This window comes from Oncorhynchus masou, unplaced genomic scaffold (genome assembly GCF_036934945.1).
Source record: "Oncorhynchus masou masou isolate Uvic2021 unplaced genomic scaffold, UVic_Omas_1.1 unplaced_scaffold_1186, whole genome shotgun sequence".
NCBI classification, from domain to species: domain Eukaryota; kingdom Metazoa; phylum Chordata; class Actinopteri; order Salmoniformes; family Salmonidae; genus Oncorhynchus; species Oncorhynchus masou.
The window spans coordinates 17,501-36,293 of NW_027001631.1; the positions used below are offsets into that span (position 1 = coordinate 17,501).

At 44.9% G+C, this 18,793-nt stretch overlaps 1 pseudogene; it reads right to left on the bottom strand.

Moving 5' to 3' along the window:
* LOC135529566 (tetratricopeptide repeat protein 17-like) overlaps window positions 1-11,061 on the bottom strand; it is a 21,470-nt pseudogene extending 10,409 nt beyond the window's left edge.
* Window positions 11,062-18,793: the final 7,732 nt, after the last annotated feature.

Genomic DNA, 18,793 nt, shown 5'->3' on the forward strand with positions numbered 1-18,793 from the left:
TATGTCATGCAAGAACAGGAACATGAATGTAAGAAAAGGAGTGTGTGTGTGTGTGTGTACACCTCGGAGGTGTTGAGAACCAAGGCGTCCTCCAGCAGAGTGTGATTTGATTGTTACGTGGAGCAGACCATTGCTGAAATACCAGTCCACCGTATCCTACTAGAACAGCCTCAGATATAGCTGCAAGCTGTAACTAGTCCTGATATTTGGCAGTCTCAGCCAGGTACAACACCTAACAGTGCGTGGCCTGCAGGCCTGCCTAAGACTGGAGCAAAGCAGCGGGCTAGGAACTGCTCTTTGTCAGCTGTTCCTGTCGGCTGTTTGAAGAACAAGGTGCTTTCTGTATCCTTCAGTGGCCACGCATACAAAGACCTTTTGAAATGTTGCCATCCTTCTCAAATGTAATGTGATTTGTGGATTTAAATAAAGTAGTTAAAAGTGTGTGTACCTCAGAGGCGTTGAGTGCCAGGGCGTCCTCCAGCAGAGTGTGTGCGTGCGCGCTGAGGCCGTGGCGCAGAAGCAGATTGGCAGCGTTGACGAGGGGCAGGTGGCGCTGGGTGGGCGGAGCCGAGGCCAGGGAGTGGCGCAGACACTGCAGCGAGCTGGTACCGTTACCCTTCGCCCGCCAGAACAACGCCGCCTCGTTCTGGAGCAACCAGCCAGGGGCGCTATCCTGGAGGAGAGGAGGATTTACACGGTCTGAAGACGGATCATTTCCTATTACAACTGTGGAAGGCTGTTTATTCTGACAGAACAGCCCAAAGCCATCGCATTTCTTAGGACAGTAGTGGAGGATATTTCTGATATGAAACGACGTTTCTCTGTTCTACGGCGCTCACCTTCTTCATGGCTCGGGCTATGCTGGCACCAGCCTGCTCCAAACTCCAGCCTCTGCTGCGAGAGAGCAGTACCTGCACCCACACACACACACACACAGGATCAGCACAGTGACACACTTCAACCCTGCTCCAGTGGGGCTGCTCTGTGGCTGACTCAGTGGTGCTCCCAGTGGTGAAGATGGGTACTGTGACAGAAAACACATTTCTGTTGTCTCTGTATAATGGATTAATAAAGATGGTATTGTATTGAATCCAAAGTCCAGTCTCTAAAATATGTTGATGTTACAGACCACCTATCCAACACACGCACTGACCTGGGTGGCGTGGGGGTCTGGCAGCTCCTTGTCCTCCAAGGTCCAGCCCACAGAAGCAGGCAGGTCAGCTGGAGGGGGCTGGAGCACAGGGCCACAGTCTGGAGAAGCCAGGGAGGAGGGAGGGGGTCCGGTACCATACAGCACCGTCTGGAGGCTGAACACAGATCAGTGAGGTCAGCAAATACATGAATGTCATATCATACATGTTACGCAAACCATGCTGAGGAAGAGGCTCTACGAGTCAACACAATCGTCCAGCACACACACGGCTTCAAGATACAACACACACCATGTTAGAAACAGGCACAAAAAGGTAGCATACACAAACAACCTGGCACACGCTAACCCGGGGCCCAGTGTCTAACACACTAACCCGGGGCCCAGTGTCTAACACACTAACCCGGGGCCCAGTGTCTAACACACTAACCCGGGGCCCAGTGTCTAACACACTAACCCGGGGCCCAGTGTCTAACACACTAACCCGGGGCCCAGTGTCTAACACAACCCGGGGCCCAGTGTCTCCGGGCCCAGCGCCTAACCCGGGGCCCAGTGTGTCTAACACGCTAACCCAGGGCCCAGTGTCTAACACACTAACCCGGGGCCCAGTGTCTAACACACTAACCTGGGGCCCAGTGTCTAACACACTAACCTGGGGCCCAGCGTGGGGCCCAGTCTAACACACTAACCCGGGGCCCAGTGTCTAACACACTAACCCGGGGCCCAGTGTCTAACACACTAACCCGGGGCCCAGTGTCTAACACGCTAACCCGGGGCCCAGTGTCTAACACACTAACCTGGGGCCCAGTGTCTAACACACTAACCCGCTAACCCGGGGCCCAGTGTCTAACACACTAACCCGGGGTGTCCCAGTGTCTAACACACTAACCCGGGGCCCAGTGTCTAACACACTAACCTGGGGCCCAGTGTCTAACACACTAACCTGGGGCCCTGTGTCTCAGGTGGGAGGTAGAAGGTGGGTAGCAGGTGGGCGGGGGGGATGACAGGAAACTCATCAGCACAGTCTGCCCTCCGAGGCCAAAGCAGCCTCTGAATGTCCTACAGACAAAACACACGCAGTCAACTCCACAGAACCTTTAGACTGTCCTGCCAAACACAGCACAAAGCCCACTATCCACACACACTAATAAATCCTGCCACACACACACACAGTTTGAACTCACTTCGGTGGGGGAGGCCTGGTGGCCCCAGAGGGCTGCAGGCTCAGGGTCTCCGGACACAGAGGGGTGGAGGTGTGAGCTGGTGGTCTGGTTGGTGCTTGGCTCTGACACCAGAGCAACGCTGCCCGCCACAGAGACCTCCTCTCCAAACTGGATGTGGTGGACGTGCTCAAACAGGTCTCCACGGTGATAACGCACCGGCAGGTCCAAGGGGCAGAACAGGCTGCTCTGTTGTTGGCCCAGACGACACATCTGGTGGTTGCCTGAACAAAACAACTCATTATTGATGCACTATTTTATGTTTACCAAGGTGAATAGACAGAATTAACTGCCCATCTCTAAATGGACATATTCATTTATATAAAACTCAAATCAAAATGTTATTGGTCACATACACATGGTTAGCAGATGTTATTGGTCACATACACATGGTTAGCAGATGTTAATGCGAGTGTAGCGAAATGCTTGAGGTTCTAGTTCCGACAGTGCAGTAATAACCAACAAGTCATCTAACAATCCCCCCCAACAACTACCTTATACAATCCATCTAAAGGGGTGAATGAGAATATGTACATGTAAGTATATGGATGAACGATGGCTGTTCATCCAGATACACGGTCTGTATTTGTGTGTGTGTGTGCATCTGTGAGTGTGTATCCAATTTGTAAGTCGCTCTGGATAAGAGCGTCTGCTAAATGACTTAAATGTAAATGTAAATGTATTGCGCTTGTGTGTGTGTATTGCATTCAAATGTGTGTATTGCATGTGAGTGTGTATGTATATTGTGTGCGAGTGCGTGTGTTTATTGTGTGTGAGTGTGTGTGCGTATATATTGTGTGAAAGTGTGTGTGTGAGTATAGTATCTCACCCAGCTGTGCCTCCTTGGCCATCTGGGTCTCGTGGATGATGTTGCGGAGGATCTGCTCTTCCTGCAGTAGCTTGTATTTGTCCAGGGCCTCCTGCTGACGCAGGTAGTGGTCATGCTGTTTCTGGTATTCCTTCAGCTCGTTCAGCGTGCGCTGCAGAGACCTGGGGGTTGTGACAGAACACATATAGCTAGCCAGAGGCCTACTGACAGGTCACTGTGCTGTTATAAACCGAGTGTACAAAACATTAAGAACACCTTCCTAATATTGAGTGGCTCCCATTGCCCTCAGAACAGACTCAATCTACAAGTGTTGAAAGCGGGGCATGGACGCTACAAGGTGTTGAAAGCGCTCCACAGGGACTCTACAAGGTGTTGAAAGCGTTCCACAGGGACTCTACAAGGTGTTGAAAGCGTTCCACAGGGATGCTGACCCATGTTGACTCCAATGCTTCCCACAGTTGTGTCAAGTTGACTGGATGTCCTTTGGGTGGTACACCATTCTGTATACACACAGGAAACTGTTGGGCTTGAAAAACACAGCAGGGACGGCAGTGTAGCCTAGTGGTTAGAGGATTGGACTAGTAACCGAAAGGTTGCAAGTTCAAATTCCCGAGCTGACATGGTACAAAATCTGTCGTTCTGCCCCTGAACAGGCAGTTAACCCACTGTTCCTAGGCCGTCATTGAAAATAAGAATTTGTTCTTAACTGACTTGCCTAGTAAAATAAATAAAAATAAATTGCAGTTCTTGACACCAAGACAAAATCTTTTGTCTTTACCCTCAATGGCACACATACACAATCCATGTCAGAACTGTCACAAGGCTTAAGAATCCTTCTTTTAACCCGTCTCCTCTCCTTCATTTACACTGATAGAAGTGGATTTAACAAGTGACATCAATAAGAGATCACAGCTTTCACCTGGATTCCCCTGGTCGGTCTGTCATGGAAAGAGCAGGTGTTCATAATATTTTGTCGACTCAGGGTATTTTCAGCATTGTAACCGGTGCCACATGAAGAGGAAGTCTGTGTCCACAACAATACTTCCCTTCCCATCAAATCCCCTTCAAAATGGTTCCTCACTCTCTATGAACCTAACCACACCCTGAGCAGTGAGGCGCTGTGTCTTTACCTGTGTTGGGCCTCCAGGCGCTGCTCCAGTTTCTGCTGACAGAGGACAGCGTGCTTCCTCCTCAGGGCCTGCTCAAAACCCAGCTGGGCCTGGAGAGCCTGCTCATAGCACAGCACTGAGTGGTTATACTCCCCCAGCATCTAAAGACAAAGAGGATAGAGGACAGGAGGTAGAGACAGACAGAGATAAATAATCTATTAGAGATGATTCACTCGTCTAGTATAAATGGAGAGAGAACTGAAGGTCAGGGCCGGTAACATTGACAATAAATCAGCAGGAATACACTTCCTGAGCACCTGAAGAAAACCATGCCAACAAGCACTGCAGTCACATCCTACATCCATATTCACTGCATAACTGTTGGAGAAATTATTGCTATACTCCAGTTTTATAAAAAAATCCAAGTGTCAGTGTATCAGCCTAGTGTCTAAGCCTCCTGTCAGTGTATCAGCCTAGTGTCTAAGCCTCCTGTCAGTGTATCAGCCTAGTGTCTAAGCCTCCTGTCAGTGTATCAGCCTAATGTATAAGCCTCCTGTCAGTGTATCAGCCTAGTGTCTAAGCCTCCTGTCAGTGTATCAGCCTAGTGTCTAAGCCTCCTGTCAGTGTATCAGCCTAGTGTCTAAGCCTCCTGTCAGTGTCATCAGCCTAGTGTCTAAGCCTCCTGTCAGTGTATCAGCCTAGTGTCTAAGCCTCCTGTCAGTGTATCAGCCTAGTGTCTAATAAGCCTCCTGTCAGTGTCATCAGCCTCCTGTCAGTGTCTAAGCCTCCTGTCAGTGTATCAGCCTAGTGTCTAAGCCTCCTGTCAGTGTATCAGCCTAGTGTATCAGCCTAGTGTCTAAGCCTCCTGTCAGTGTATCAGCCTGTGTCAAGCCTCCTGTCAGTGCATCTAGTGTCTAGCCTCCTGTCAGTGTGTCTAACAGCCTAGTGTCTAAGCCTCCTGTCAGTGTATCAGCCTAGTGTCTAAGCCTCCTGTCAGTGTATCAGCCTAGTGTCTAAGCCTCCTGTCAGTGTATCAGCCTAGTGTCTAAGCCCTCCTGTGTCAGTGCAGTGCATCAGCCTAGTGTCTAAGTGTCTAAGCCTCCTGTCAGTGCATCAGCCTAGTGTCTAAGCCTCCTGTCAGTGCATCAGCCTAGTGTCTAAGCCTCCTGTCAGTGCATCAGCCTAGTGTATCTAGTGTCTAAGCCTCCTGTCAGTGTATCAGCCTAGTGTCTAAGCCTCCTGTCAGTGTATCAGCCTAGTGTCTAAGCCTCCTGTCAGTGTATCAGCCTAGTGTCTAAGCCTCCTGTCAGTGTATCAGCCTAGTGTCTAAGCCTCCTGTCAGTGTATCAGCCTAGTGTCTAAGCCTCCTGTCAGTGTATCAGCCTAGTGTCTAAGCCTCCTGTCAGTGTATCAGCCTAGTGTCTAAGCCTCCTGTCAGTGTATCAGCCTAGTGTCTAAGCCTCCTGTCAGTGTATCAGCCTAGTGTCTAAGCCTCCTGTCAGTGTATCAGCCTAGTGTCTAAGCCTCCTGTCAGTGTATCAGCCTAGTGTCTAAGCCTCCTGTCAGTGTATCAGCCTAGTGTCTAAGCCTCCTGTCAGTGTATCAGCCTAGTGTCTAAGCCTCCTGTCAGTGTATCAGCCTAGTGTCTAAGCCTCCTGTCAGTGTATCAGCCTAGTGTCTAAGCCTCCTGTCAGTGCATCAGCCTAGTGTCTAAGCCTCCTGTCAGTGTATCAGCCTAGTGTCTAAGCCTCCTGTCAGTGTATCAGCCTAGTGTCTAAGCCTCCTGTCAGTGTATCAGCCTAGTGTCTAAGCCTCCTGTCAGTGTATCAGCCTCCTGTCAGTGTATCAGCCTAGTGTCTAAGCCTCCTGTCAGTGTATCAGCCTAGTGTCTAAGCCTCCTGTCAGTGTATCAGCCTAGTGTCTAAGCCTCCTGTCAGTGTATCAGCCTCCTGTCAGTGTATCAGCCTCCTGTCAGTGTATCAGCCTAGTGTATAAGCCTCCTGTCAGTGCATCAGCCTAGTGTCTAAGCCTCCTGTCAGTGCATCAGCCTAGTGTATAGTGCATCAGCCTAGTGTATAATCAGCCTGTCAGTGTATCATCCTACTGTAAGTGTCGATGTAGTGAAAACATTAAAAGCAGACTGTATGTGAACAAATACCAACACAAGTCTACGTCAACATCCCTCCAGAAATGTTAAAACGTAGTGGAAACAAATGTTGCAGAACCACGTGTTCTATTTAAAGTCTACATTTGGTTTAAATCACCTAATGCCTGCTTTCTTTATCGTCATTAGACATCCCTAAAAACTGACTTTGGTGTTCCTCAAGGGTCAGTGCTTGGACCCCTGCTCTTCTCTTGATAGATGCTAGTACCGTTTCACGACACATGATGTAGAATGGTGCCTCAAAGGGAATGATAGAGCTGCAACTGTTGATGAAACCAGATGATGATGTCGTACAGCTATCTTTCTGTGGTTTTGTCTGTCTTGTGTGTATTCCATCAGGAACCAACTTGGAAACAAGTGGAATCTCTTTAACGTGTTATCTACTAGTGGTGCTGTAACTCACTGCGTAGATGTTGCCCAGGGTGTAGTGGCTGGTGAGAAGGTCAGAGGTCAAATCCAGGGCAGTGTGAGCCACGATGGCAGCGTCAGCAGAGAAGTGGGCCCTGTGCAGGATGTTGGCCATGTTCACCAGGGCCAGGTCCTTGTGCTGCCTGGATACACAACAGACAACGAGAATGGGACTTAAAACTCATATATGATCCACTGTTTGAATGTTGAATAACCATAGCTGGGACATGTTCATTGGCCACCAAAGGGCAGACAACATTATGGAATACTAGGATTATGGAATACTAGGGCCAATAAGAAAGGCTCATTTAGTTTTCCATTGCAAAGTGCTTTACATCATGTGTCCTAATGAACATGACCCTGATGCCTGACAAGCTGAAGCCAGGGGCTGAGTTTTCCTTTGTTCGTACCTGGGTGAGAAGTGCAGGGCCCGGATCACACAGTCCACCGCCCGCCTGGGCTCATTCTTTATCCTCCAGTAGAACGACGCCAGGTTATACAGCACCCAGGATGAGGAGTTCTGGACAACACAACAAACAGGTCATCAGAAGGGAACTATATGAAAGTCAAACCAGAACAGTGACTGTCCATTTATAACATTGACCAAATCAGTGCATAAAAGTTTAAAGTAATCCCATGCAGCTATATATAAACCAATAAAAACAGACCAGACAGTGTTGGTGAGTGTGAAGAGTGGCGATAGAGCACAACGTACCCTCAGCAGGCCCTGCTGGATGCGATGGCCCACCTCATCCATGCTGCGGCCCAGTTTGTGGGACAGGGAGCCAAAAATGGGGTCCTCTTTAGAGAGCAGAGGAGATGTGAGGTTCACCTGTTCCTGCACGCCCTGGAAAACATAGACATATATGGCACAGATCCAGACAAGTATGTGTCATCACATTAACAAGCGGGTTTGGTTTCCCCTTCAAACTCACCCGGAGATGCTGGAAACCGTGGATACTATATGGGAGCTCAAATACTCTGGCACAGTCAGGCTTCTCCAGATCCGGGGGTAGAGGTAGAGGGACCTAAAATCTACGTAATCCTCAGGGCTGAAAGAAACAGCCATAGTCAAGGTCCAGGGAGAATTAGTGTAGTGCCCAGCAGAAGAGGGGGAACAAGAAGAGAAAGGTAACCAGTGGTTGACTTGTATCATGTAGCTGTTTAAAATGCCTGATGATGTAGGACATGCAGATCTAGATTTGAAAGACAAGCCATCATGGTTTATTCTATCAGAAATCTTAGCTGATTTCTCATCACCAGGGTGTCATCAAGAATACTTGTCCTCTTGTAAACTCCCTACGTTCTCCAATGTTTGAATATCACTGTGTGTTCTAATAATGACTTCTGACAGTATGTAAATACTTCCATTGTTTATTTGTGGGCGGCAGGTAACCTAGTGGTTAGAGACTTGGACCAGTAACCAGCAGGTAACCTAGTGGTTAGAGACTTGGGCCAGTAATCAGCAAGTAGCCTAGTGGTTAGAGCTATGGGCCAGTAACCAGCAGGTAGCCTAGTGGTTAGAGCGATGGGCCAGTAACCAGCAGGTAGCCTAGTGGTTAGAGCGATGGGCCAGTAACCAGCAGGTAGCCTAGTGGTTAGAGACTTGGGCCAGTAACCAGCAAGTAGCCTAGTGGTTAGAGCGATGGGCCAGTAACCAGCAAGTAGCCTAGTGGTTAGAGCGATGGGCCAGTAACCAGCAAGTAGCCTAGTGGTTAGAGCGATGGGCCAGTAACCAGCAAGTAGCCTAGTGGTTAGAGCGATGGGCCAGTAACCAGCAAGTAGCCTAGTGGTTAGAGACTTGGGCCAGTAACCAACAAGTAGCCTAGTGGTTAGAGACTTGGGCCAGTAACCAGCAGGTAGCCTAGTGGTTAGAGCTATGGGCCAGTAACCAGCAGGTAGCCTAGTGGTTAGAGCGATGGGCAAGTAACCAGCAGGTAGCCTAGTGGTTAGAGCGATGGGCCAGTAACCAGCAAGTAGCCTAGTGGTTAGAGACTTGGGCCAGTTACCGAAAGGTTGCTAGATCGAATCCCTGAGCTGACAAGCTAAAAAGATGTCGTTCTGCCCCTGAACAAGGCAGCTAACCCACTGTTCCTAGGCCGTCATTGTAAATAAGAATTTGTTCTTAACTGACTTGCGTAGTTAAATAAATGTTAAATTAAAACAAATATATATTTGTTTGTATAAAAGTTGATTTTGTTTTGTGCTGTAGTGTCATGATGCGTGTATATTGTTGAAAATCTCCCAAAAAATGACTCATGTCATCGGTCAATGTCAATGATAAGATGAAGCCGTTTTGGAGCGCGACCAATGGATTCGTTACACGGCACTGATGACATATGTCAACATCCCTTATCAGTGCTTCCCTTGATAATGAGTTATGTGAGGGCACATTAGTAACAACCAACTGATTGGTCAAGAGTGCACAGCCTGGGCTTACCTGATGTCTTTACTCTCCAGGGAGATGTAGGTACCATCGTAGAGATCCAAGTCTCCCAGGGGTACTTTAGCCATGACACAGTCGGCATCCTCTTTATAGTGTCTCTGCTCCAAGCCCGTGTCCCTGTCCTCATTCTCCTCAATGTGAATCTTCTGAGCGACAAGCTGCTTCTGAACAAAGCAGGGGTCAGAGACATGAGATTCAGACCTTTCAGTGTGGCTTGATTTAGAAGCAATGCTATATCTCACTGGGACAAAAAGAAAGGAAGACAGGTTGTCCCATCTGATGTGATCCAATATATATTCTTCAATAATCAATGAGTATTAAATGACTATTGAAAAGCTGTGAATATTGGAGATATTGCATCTTTCAAGTAAGGGAGAGCACAGCAGTATAGATGTTTAACACAGTGGCCTTGGACTAACATTGTAAAACCAGGAAGTAGAGCAATAGGCTATGAGCACTGTGAGGTAGTCATTAAAAGATGATCATCACCTCTAACTTCTTCAGGTAGTTGACACGGGTCTCCTGTCGCATGAAGATGACAAGGTCATGTGGATGTTTAAGATTCAAAGGAGAGTCAACCTGCAAAAAAACTGAAAATGTTAGTCTTTAAATAAACAGTACCTGTTTCCACTCTATGACTCGACCCCAAAGACTAAAGACCTCTGAATCCGCTGACCACAGTACACGTGAATTGAGACAGCATCAAAACAGAATTGAGGCAGAGGAACCTGGCTGATTTGACACCGTAATTACGTAGTAGTAGCAGTTGGTAATCTTTGTTTTTTTCCCAATCCATCCGTTTTAGATAGTTTGGCCACAGCTGAACAGAATGTCAATGGCTAAATAGTCTGAACATTTAAAGTCCTTCTAAACATCACTTGTAAGTGGATACATTAGATTAGTTGTGTATAGCTACAAAGGTTATATCAAATAATATTTTATTTCATAAACCCCTTTTATTTATGGGCTTACATCAAGCCCAAAGCACAATTTTACATTCAATTCACTTAGCTTCGATGCAACCAAGAGAGTTTTGACATTGTGCTGGATGTCAAAACTATTGGTTGCATCAGAACTACTAGTTAGCTGGATGTGCCGACTCTGAGTCTGTCAGCTCTGTTGTGCCCATTATCTTTGAGCCCAGTAGCTAATTAGCTAGCTTGGCAACCTACTACCTACCAATCACCTATCACTAGATTGCGTTATTTCAGATTTTCTAGGATGATTGGATGCCTTTAGCTAGTTAGAGCTAGCTAATATGTAAGTTAATTCTGGCTTACCCAGAGACCCCGTTCTCTAACTAACTTAGCTAACGTTATTTATCTAGGGGGTCAGCATTGCTGCATTACTGTGCTAGCAAAAGTCCCAGAGAGGAACTTATAAAAGTAGTTAATTGGCAATCAATGGTTGACAAGCTAGTATGAGCCTTCAGCCGTGTTAGTAAATGTTAGCAACAGTAAAGTCAAAGAAACGGGTTCTACCTATATGTGTTAAAATCGTTACCTAGCTAGCAACATACGGTTATAAACACGGGCCGTTAACGTACTTGCTGTTGAATTTTTCCATCTTCAGTGACGACCCAGTGGGTGGTAGCTCCTCCGGGTTCGGCCAATATTATACAGAGTAGGATAAAAATCTTCCCTTGAACTGACACTTTTCGGGAAACGTTTACATAGGGCAGAGACCCAGAACTGATTTTCCTGAGGTCCGCCATTTTTCTGTCTTCTTTACAGATGTGTTGTGGCAGAAGAAGAAGCCGAAAAAAAGTTAACTTCCTGTGTGTCACTTCCTTGTTTATTTTTTTTATATTCCTTGGTATAATAGTTGTTAGCTAAAACTAGCTACCGAGTAAAAATGCCAGGGCGTTGTTCAGCTTTCAACTGTAGGAATACGTTTAAAAATGTTAAACATAAAACAAACAAGGTTACATTTCACAGGTAGGCTTTCAGCATCTGATTAACGTCGACATTTGGCCAGCTAGCTCGTCAGCTTACGTTAGCTACAGTGCTTGGTTAGCTTGTGTAGCTAGCTTACGATTTCCAGTAATACATCGGCTATACCTTGATTTAGACGAATGTGACATAAATGTTATTTATCTTATCATAAAGAACGTGTAACTTCTAAGCAAATGAACACCCCTTAGTACCCCGGCCTAAGTGCTCGCTGTTTCATCCCTGTCTTTTTCGATTAGCATTTATAACAATAACAAAGCCTAGCCACTGATTTTGGTAAATACATGAGGGATGGGGCTGGAGAAATGTAACGACTGTCAAATTCATAGACATAGCTATGAATGCAAGGACTGCCCAGAGTGACCATCCATGATGTCAAAATGATAGTTTTAGCAATGTTGTGAGGATATAAAGTGTTTGTTTACAATTACACACTTATATTTTGGGTTCTGATGGGGTATGACAGTTGAACTAAGCTCATGGTGCATTTATAAGTTATATTCTTCAAGAATCAATGGTTATATATAATTAATTTAAAAGTCAAAAAATGTATGTTACAATCACAGATTGCCCTGTTGTTTACATTTTGTTCTTTTAACATTTTTCCTATGTTAACAGCTTTCCAAAGCGTGATCCTAAACGAATAAAAGAGTGGGTGGGTCAGATGAAATGGAAAGACTGGCAGCCAACCCCTCATTCCTTACTGTGCTCAGAGCATTTTGAGGAGAGGTGCATGGATAGAACTGGGCAGACAGTGCGTTTACGTGATGATGCAATACCAACTATCTTTGCCTTTCCTAGTCACCTACAAAAAAGGTATTTAGTCAATTGAGGCAGGTGTGTTGTTTTCATTTAAACTATTAGACCAAACTGAGTCTGGCGGTTGTGAATTTAACATATGAGGGATTCTTGAAACGTGCTTTGGCTTTGTTGGTTGAGTTGAACTTTGTGTTTTATTGTTGAGTTCTTGTAGTTTCAGAAAACAGCCGGAAGGAGGAAAAGAGTAACCTTGGTGAGAAATGCAACATTAAAAAATGTAACTGTATTACCAGTTTTCCATTGGTGTTGCTGTTTACTCTGAAGGATATGAAAAATGTCATACCAGTTTTCCATTGGTGTTGCTGTTTACTCTGAAGGATATGAAAAATGTAACACCAGTTTTCCATTGGTGTTGCTGTTTAACATTATTTTATTTATTTCACCTTTATTTAACCAGGTAGGCTAGTTGAGAACAAGTTCTCATTTGCAAATGCGACCTGGTCAAGATAAAGCATAGCAGTGTGAACAGACAACACAGAGTTACACATGGAGTAAACAATTAACAAGTCAATAACACAGTAGAAAAAAATGTCTATATACATTGTGTGCAAAAGGCATGAGGAGGTAGGCGAATAATTACAATTTTGCATATTAACACTGGAGTGATAAATGATCAGATGGGCTTGTACAGGTAGAGATATTGGTGTGCAAAAGAGCAGAAAAGTAAATAAATATAAACAGTATGGGGATGAGGTATGTAAAATTGGGTGGGCTATTTACCGATAGACTATGTACAGCGATCGGTTAGCTGCTCAGATAGCAGATGTTTGAAATTGGTGAGGGAGATAAGTCTCCAACTTCAGCGATTTTTGCAATTCGTTCCAGTCACAGGCAGCAGAGAACTGGAACGAAAGGCGGCCAAATGAGGTGTTGGCTTTAGGGATGATCAGTGAGATACACCTGCTGGAGTGCGTACTACGGGTGGGTGTTGCCATCGTGACCAGTGAACTGAGATAAGGCGGAGCTTTACCTAGCATGGACTTGTAGATGACCTGGAGCCAGTGGGTCTGGCGACGAATATGTAGCGAGGGCCAGCCGACTAGAGTATACAGGTCGCAGTGGTGGGTGGTATAAGGTGCTTTAGTAACAAAACGGATGACACTGTGATAAACTGCATCCAGTTTGCTGAGTAGAGTGTTGGAAGCTATTTTGTAGATGACATCGCCGAAGTCGAGGATCGGTAGGATAGTCAGTTTTACTAGGGTAAGTTTGGCGGCGTGAGTGAAGGAGGCTTTGTTGCGGAATAGAAAGCCGACTCTAGATTTGATTTTAGATTGGAGATGTTTGATATGAGTCTGGAAGGAGAGTTTACAGTCTAGCCAGACACCTAGGTACTTATAGATGTCCACATATTCTAGGTCGGAACCATCCAGAGTGGTGATGCTAGTCGGGCGTGCGGGTGCTGGCAGTGAACGGTTGAAAAGCATGCATTTGGTTTTACTAGCGTTTAAGAGCAGTTGAAGGCCACGGAAGGAGTGTTGTATGGCATTGAAGCTCGTTTGGAGGTTAGTTAGCACAGTGTCCAAGGACGGGTTCGATTGGTGTTGCTGTTTACACTAAAGGATATGTCAAATGTACTACCAGTTTTCCATTGGTGTTGCTGTTTACACTAAAGGATATGTCAAATGTAATACCAGTTTTCCATTGGTGTTGCTGTTTACACTAAAGGATATATCAAATGTACTACCAGTTTTCCATTGGTGTTGCTGTTTACACTAAAGGATATGTCAAATGTACTACCAGTTTTCGATTGGTGTTGCTGTTTACACTAAAGGATATGTAAACTGTACTACCCGTTTTCCATTGGTGTTGCTGTTTACACTAAAGGATATGTAAACTGTACTACCCGTTTTCCATTGGTGTTGCTGTTTACACTAAAGGATATGTAAACTGTACTACCCGTTTTCCATTGGTGTTGCTGTTTACACTAAAGGATCTGCCACCTATGTATTTCCCTTTTTGATTGCCTCTACTGGTGATTTCAGTTCCCAGAGGATCCTGTTCCTGAGGAGTCGACACAACGGGAGAAGTCTCCACCCACCTACTTAAACCACAGTATATGGCACCCAAGTCGTTTCCATGACGACTACTGTGTTCCACAGGTACAAAGTACATATCACTCTTGTCTAGATTTTTTTAAAGATTTTTTTTAAACAAATATTTCATTCATGTTTATTTATTTAGTATGTATTTGTTTTTCAGAGTATTGACTGGGCTGTAAAAGACATGCCTAAAGAAGTAAGTTGTGAGTTAGCCCTCATTATGAAGCTGATTGAGCTCCTCATCATTCCTTACAGAACAACCATGTATGTATCTTTTGCCAAATATTCCAAATGTTTCCATCCAAACAGCTTAATTCGCAGTACCTGCTCAAAAATCCCAGGGAGGAGCGTGTTGAAAAGTAGTGTCACTGTTACTCCCAACCAAAACGATGTTGATGAGGCCCAGACCTCGAGGGCCAGTTGCGTGTATGATTACAGCATCCTATAAAGGTCTTCTATAACCGTAAACCTTTCCATGCACGTGCTTTAATAACTGAACTCCTGACAATTTCAGATCCCATCTGCAACTTTAGAAAAGCAAGGTCTGATCTTTATCCCCAAGCACGCAATCAAGGTAAGGTTTCTGACAGACCATTGTATTCTGGACAGCGGGCAACAAGATTATTTTGACCCATGTCAACTTAAAGGGTTACTGTCGTGTGTATTCCCCAGCCCATTACCTCATGTTAATTGATGTGCATATAACTACACATTATAACTGCAAATGACTTTATCTGAACCAGATCAAGGAGAAATGGGATTGGCTGACAATGGATGTGAAGGGACCATTTCCAGAGACCAAAAGTAGACACAAGTTTGTACTAACTGTAATGGACTACTACTCCAAATGGATGGAAGCCTACCCCATGAAGACCAACAACAGTAAAGAGATTGCCAAAATAATCTCTGACCTCATCTCTCGCTTTGGCTTCCCTGTTGGAATCCTGTCTTGTTTGACTCGAGCACACATTTTAGAGGTAAGAGATGCATGCATGCATGTATGGATGTAAGTGTTACTGTACTGCCCCAAATAAAAATGTTTTGGGGGGAAATTAAGTTTTGCACTAAGTTATCTCATGAATATTAAGTACCGGGGGTGGAACCAAAATTATTTTCCAATTGTTTCGCTCTGAACAAAACCATAATTTGTGTAGTTCCATTCTACTATTCTGACCAGCAAAATAAAGTTTCACTGTAAGGTCTACTACACCTGTTGTATTCAGCATATGTGACAATCAAGTTTGATTTGATGTTGAGCAGGCAGGCACTGGAATACGTTTCTGAGTGACAGAGTGAGGGCTTTGCATAGGCGCTTTGTAGCAATTTTTTGTGGGCCTGGAAAGTAAAATTACTTTATTAACCGGTACCCATGGTTTTCAAACAACGGTTCTGTTCCGGAACAACTTTTGTTCCCTGTTCTGATTCTGTTCCTCCAAAATGTTATTGTTTTCTGGTCCAGTTCCCTGAACTGGTTCAAACCCCTGTTAAGTTCCCTTTCTCTTTTTAAATTTTACAGATCAACTTGGCTTTGGGTGATCTGAAGAAACTGACATGCCAACTCATATTCTACCGTCCTCTGGGAGTGTCACTGGATCCAGTAACAAAGTCCCTTGTAGACCGGTTTGTCTTCCAATGTACCTTGCTACACAGCCACCTGATTCTAAAAGCTTATACTATGGATAATAGTCTACTTAATATAATTGGGATGATTGCAATAATCTTTTGGCAGTTTACTGAATCCGAACACATGTCATGCTAGCCCAACTGACTTGCTGACTTGTTATTTAATTTTTTATTTTAACTAGGCAAGTCAGTTAAAAACACATTCTTATTTTCAATGACAGCCTAGGAACAGTGGGTTAACTGCCTGTTCAGGGGCAGAACGACAGATTTGTACCTTGTCAGCTTGGGGATATGAACTTGCAACCTTTCGGTTACAAGTCCAACGCTCTAACCACTAGGCTACCCTGCCGCCCCGTTATAATATGCATGTGTTTTGTTTTAATACATTTTTCATCATATACCTGGACAGGTTGGTGTCAGATTTGGTGAAAGAACATCCTGATCGTTGGGATGTTTACCTGGCTGCCAGTGTGTTCAGCTTCTGCTGCAAAGAGCACCCCACCACCAGACAAATCCCCCTGTCTCTGCTGCGCTGCGGAGGGACTCAGTCTGTCTCCACCTCACCAAGAAAGCTGCCTGTAAGTTGGAGACTGCCCGTGTTCAGAAAGACTGTCCCACTCCTACAACAAAACATACTCATATTATTGATTCCCATTGAATGAATGAAGAAAATGCACATAGAAATAGGTTTGAATTATATCATATTTTAGTTGAGCGTTTATACTGACTTGTGCTTTGACCAACCTGTTTGCATTGAAGGATAATGGGATAAAAGGAAGGACCTTTGTCATACTAGATGCCCAGCCACCTCAAAGGGAAGTCCGTGTGGAGTGCAATCAGTGCAGTCAATGGAGCACGGTCAGCCAGGACTCAGAGCTGAAGAGATATGAGGAGATGAAACTTGGGGAGGAGGACTACACCCACACCTGTGTGAGCTGCAGAGTGGCCATGAGCTGCAGGGTGGCCCTGGAGGTCATGAGGGGTTAGGAGACAAGGACATGAAGAACTGGATGTAAATGAGAAAGCTTTTCAAACAAGGACTGAAAAGATGGAGGATATAATAAGGACGTTGGAAACCAAGTGGTGGTGAAGGAAGAGATTGATGTAGGGGTGAAAAAAGGTTCATAGGGGAAGAAGTTTGAACAATAAGAGTTTATAATGTGTATATACTTATACGTTTCTCAGTCATAAACGTTTTTGGAATGAAATAAAAACAGATAGTGTTGTTTTCAAGTTGTGTGTGCTCAAACAGTGGATTGTTGTTTAATAATGCATTTGGGCAGACATCTATACACTGCTTCAGTGCTTCATCTATTCCTCTCTGATTTGGGGTATTTTAGAAAATGAGGTAGCTGCAGTCCAATATGGGAACCAGAGTATGGGAGAGTGGGCATGTGGAAAGGACAAGAGTGGGCGTGTTGAAAGGAGCTCTGCTATAGGTTAGTTAGACTGTTGCTTACTGTGACTATCACCTTGATGTTGGCTACGAGGCAGCTACTTCCCACTCTGTTGGGGGACAGTAGACAGAGACATTTGATTATGCTGAACTGGGGGGGCAACGGTCTATGGCCCGTGATTTGAAAGGGTCAAAGCGGGGAGGGAGGAGCGCCCTTCTCAAATGGAACAGTAATCTGTACCGCTGGGTCATGTCAACAAGGCAGCATTGTGCATCGTCTAGAAACATGCATCTCTTTTTCATAAAATACACATTTAAATGAAACTAGTTTCCATTTGGGATGGCAGATATGGTCCTCTGTAGTTGGTAGAGCATGGTGCTTGTAACACTAGGCTTGAGTTCCATTCCTGCTCGGAACACCCATACATACAATGTATGCACACATGACTAAGTTTCTATTGGATCATTTTATTTGCTGTATTTTATTTAACTATGCAAGTCAGTTAAGAACAAATTCTTATTTACAATGACGGTCTACCAAAAGACAAAAGGCCTGCGGGGACGGGGGTCCTGGGATTAAAATAACAATATAGGACAAAACACACATCACGACAAGAGACACCACTACACTATATAAAGAGAGACCTAAGACAGCATGGCAGCAACACATGACAACACAACATGGCAGCAGCATAAATCATGATACAAACATGTTAATGGGATTTATCTGTTAATTGAATGATTAGAATATTCCACCCTGAAATCATATAATTGTATGGAATTGATTAGAATGTATCAAATTATAATCAATAAGTGTAGTTCTAGTCAGAATTAGGGTAAAACAATATAGCTAATGTATGTTTTTATGGTATTTTAAAGACAGACTGTCTGAGCAAAATTCGGCGCCGACCTGACCAGAGATTTGGGAGAGAACGGGGAGTACCGCTCAAGGTCTCCCTAATCTCTGGCGGCTGGGTAGTGAGCCAATGTGTGCGTAGCAGGACATTGTGTGCGTCTGTTTGTGTGAATGTGTGTGCGTATGGTTGTGTGAATGTGGGCGTGAGAAGTCAGTATAAAATGAATTGATTTGTATTCTTGACTTCAGAACGTTCCCGTGAATAAACCTTTTTGGCCATTTAGCTGGGCTCCGTCTGTTTCATTCGACCAGGATCTTACACATTCTGGTTCACAGACTGAGTTATATAATTAAATTGGGTGATGTACCTGGAGAACATAATTATCTTATCAAAACACTATTGGGCACAGACAGCAGCACAAAGGGCAAGAAGGTAGAGACAAAAATACATCATGCGAAGCAGCCACAACTGTCAGTAAGAGTGTCAATGATTGAGTCATTGAATGAAGAGATGGAGATAAAACTGTCCAGTTTGAGTGCTGTCCAGTTTGAGTGCTCTGTCCAGCTTGTTCCAGTCGCTAGCTGCAGCGAACTGAAAAGAGGAGCGACCCAGGGATGTGTGTGCTTTGGGAACCTTTAACAGAATGTGACTGGCAGAACGGGTGTTGTATGTGGAGGATGAGGGCTGCAGTAGATATCTCAGATAGGGGGTAGTGAGGCCTATGAGAGTTTTATAAATAAGCATAAACCAGTGTCTTGCGACAGTATACATAAATGAC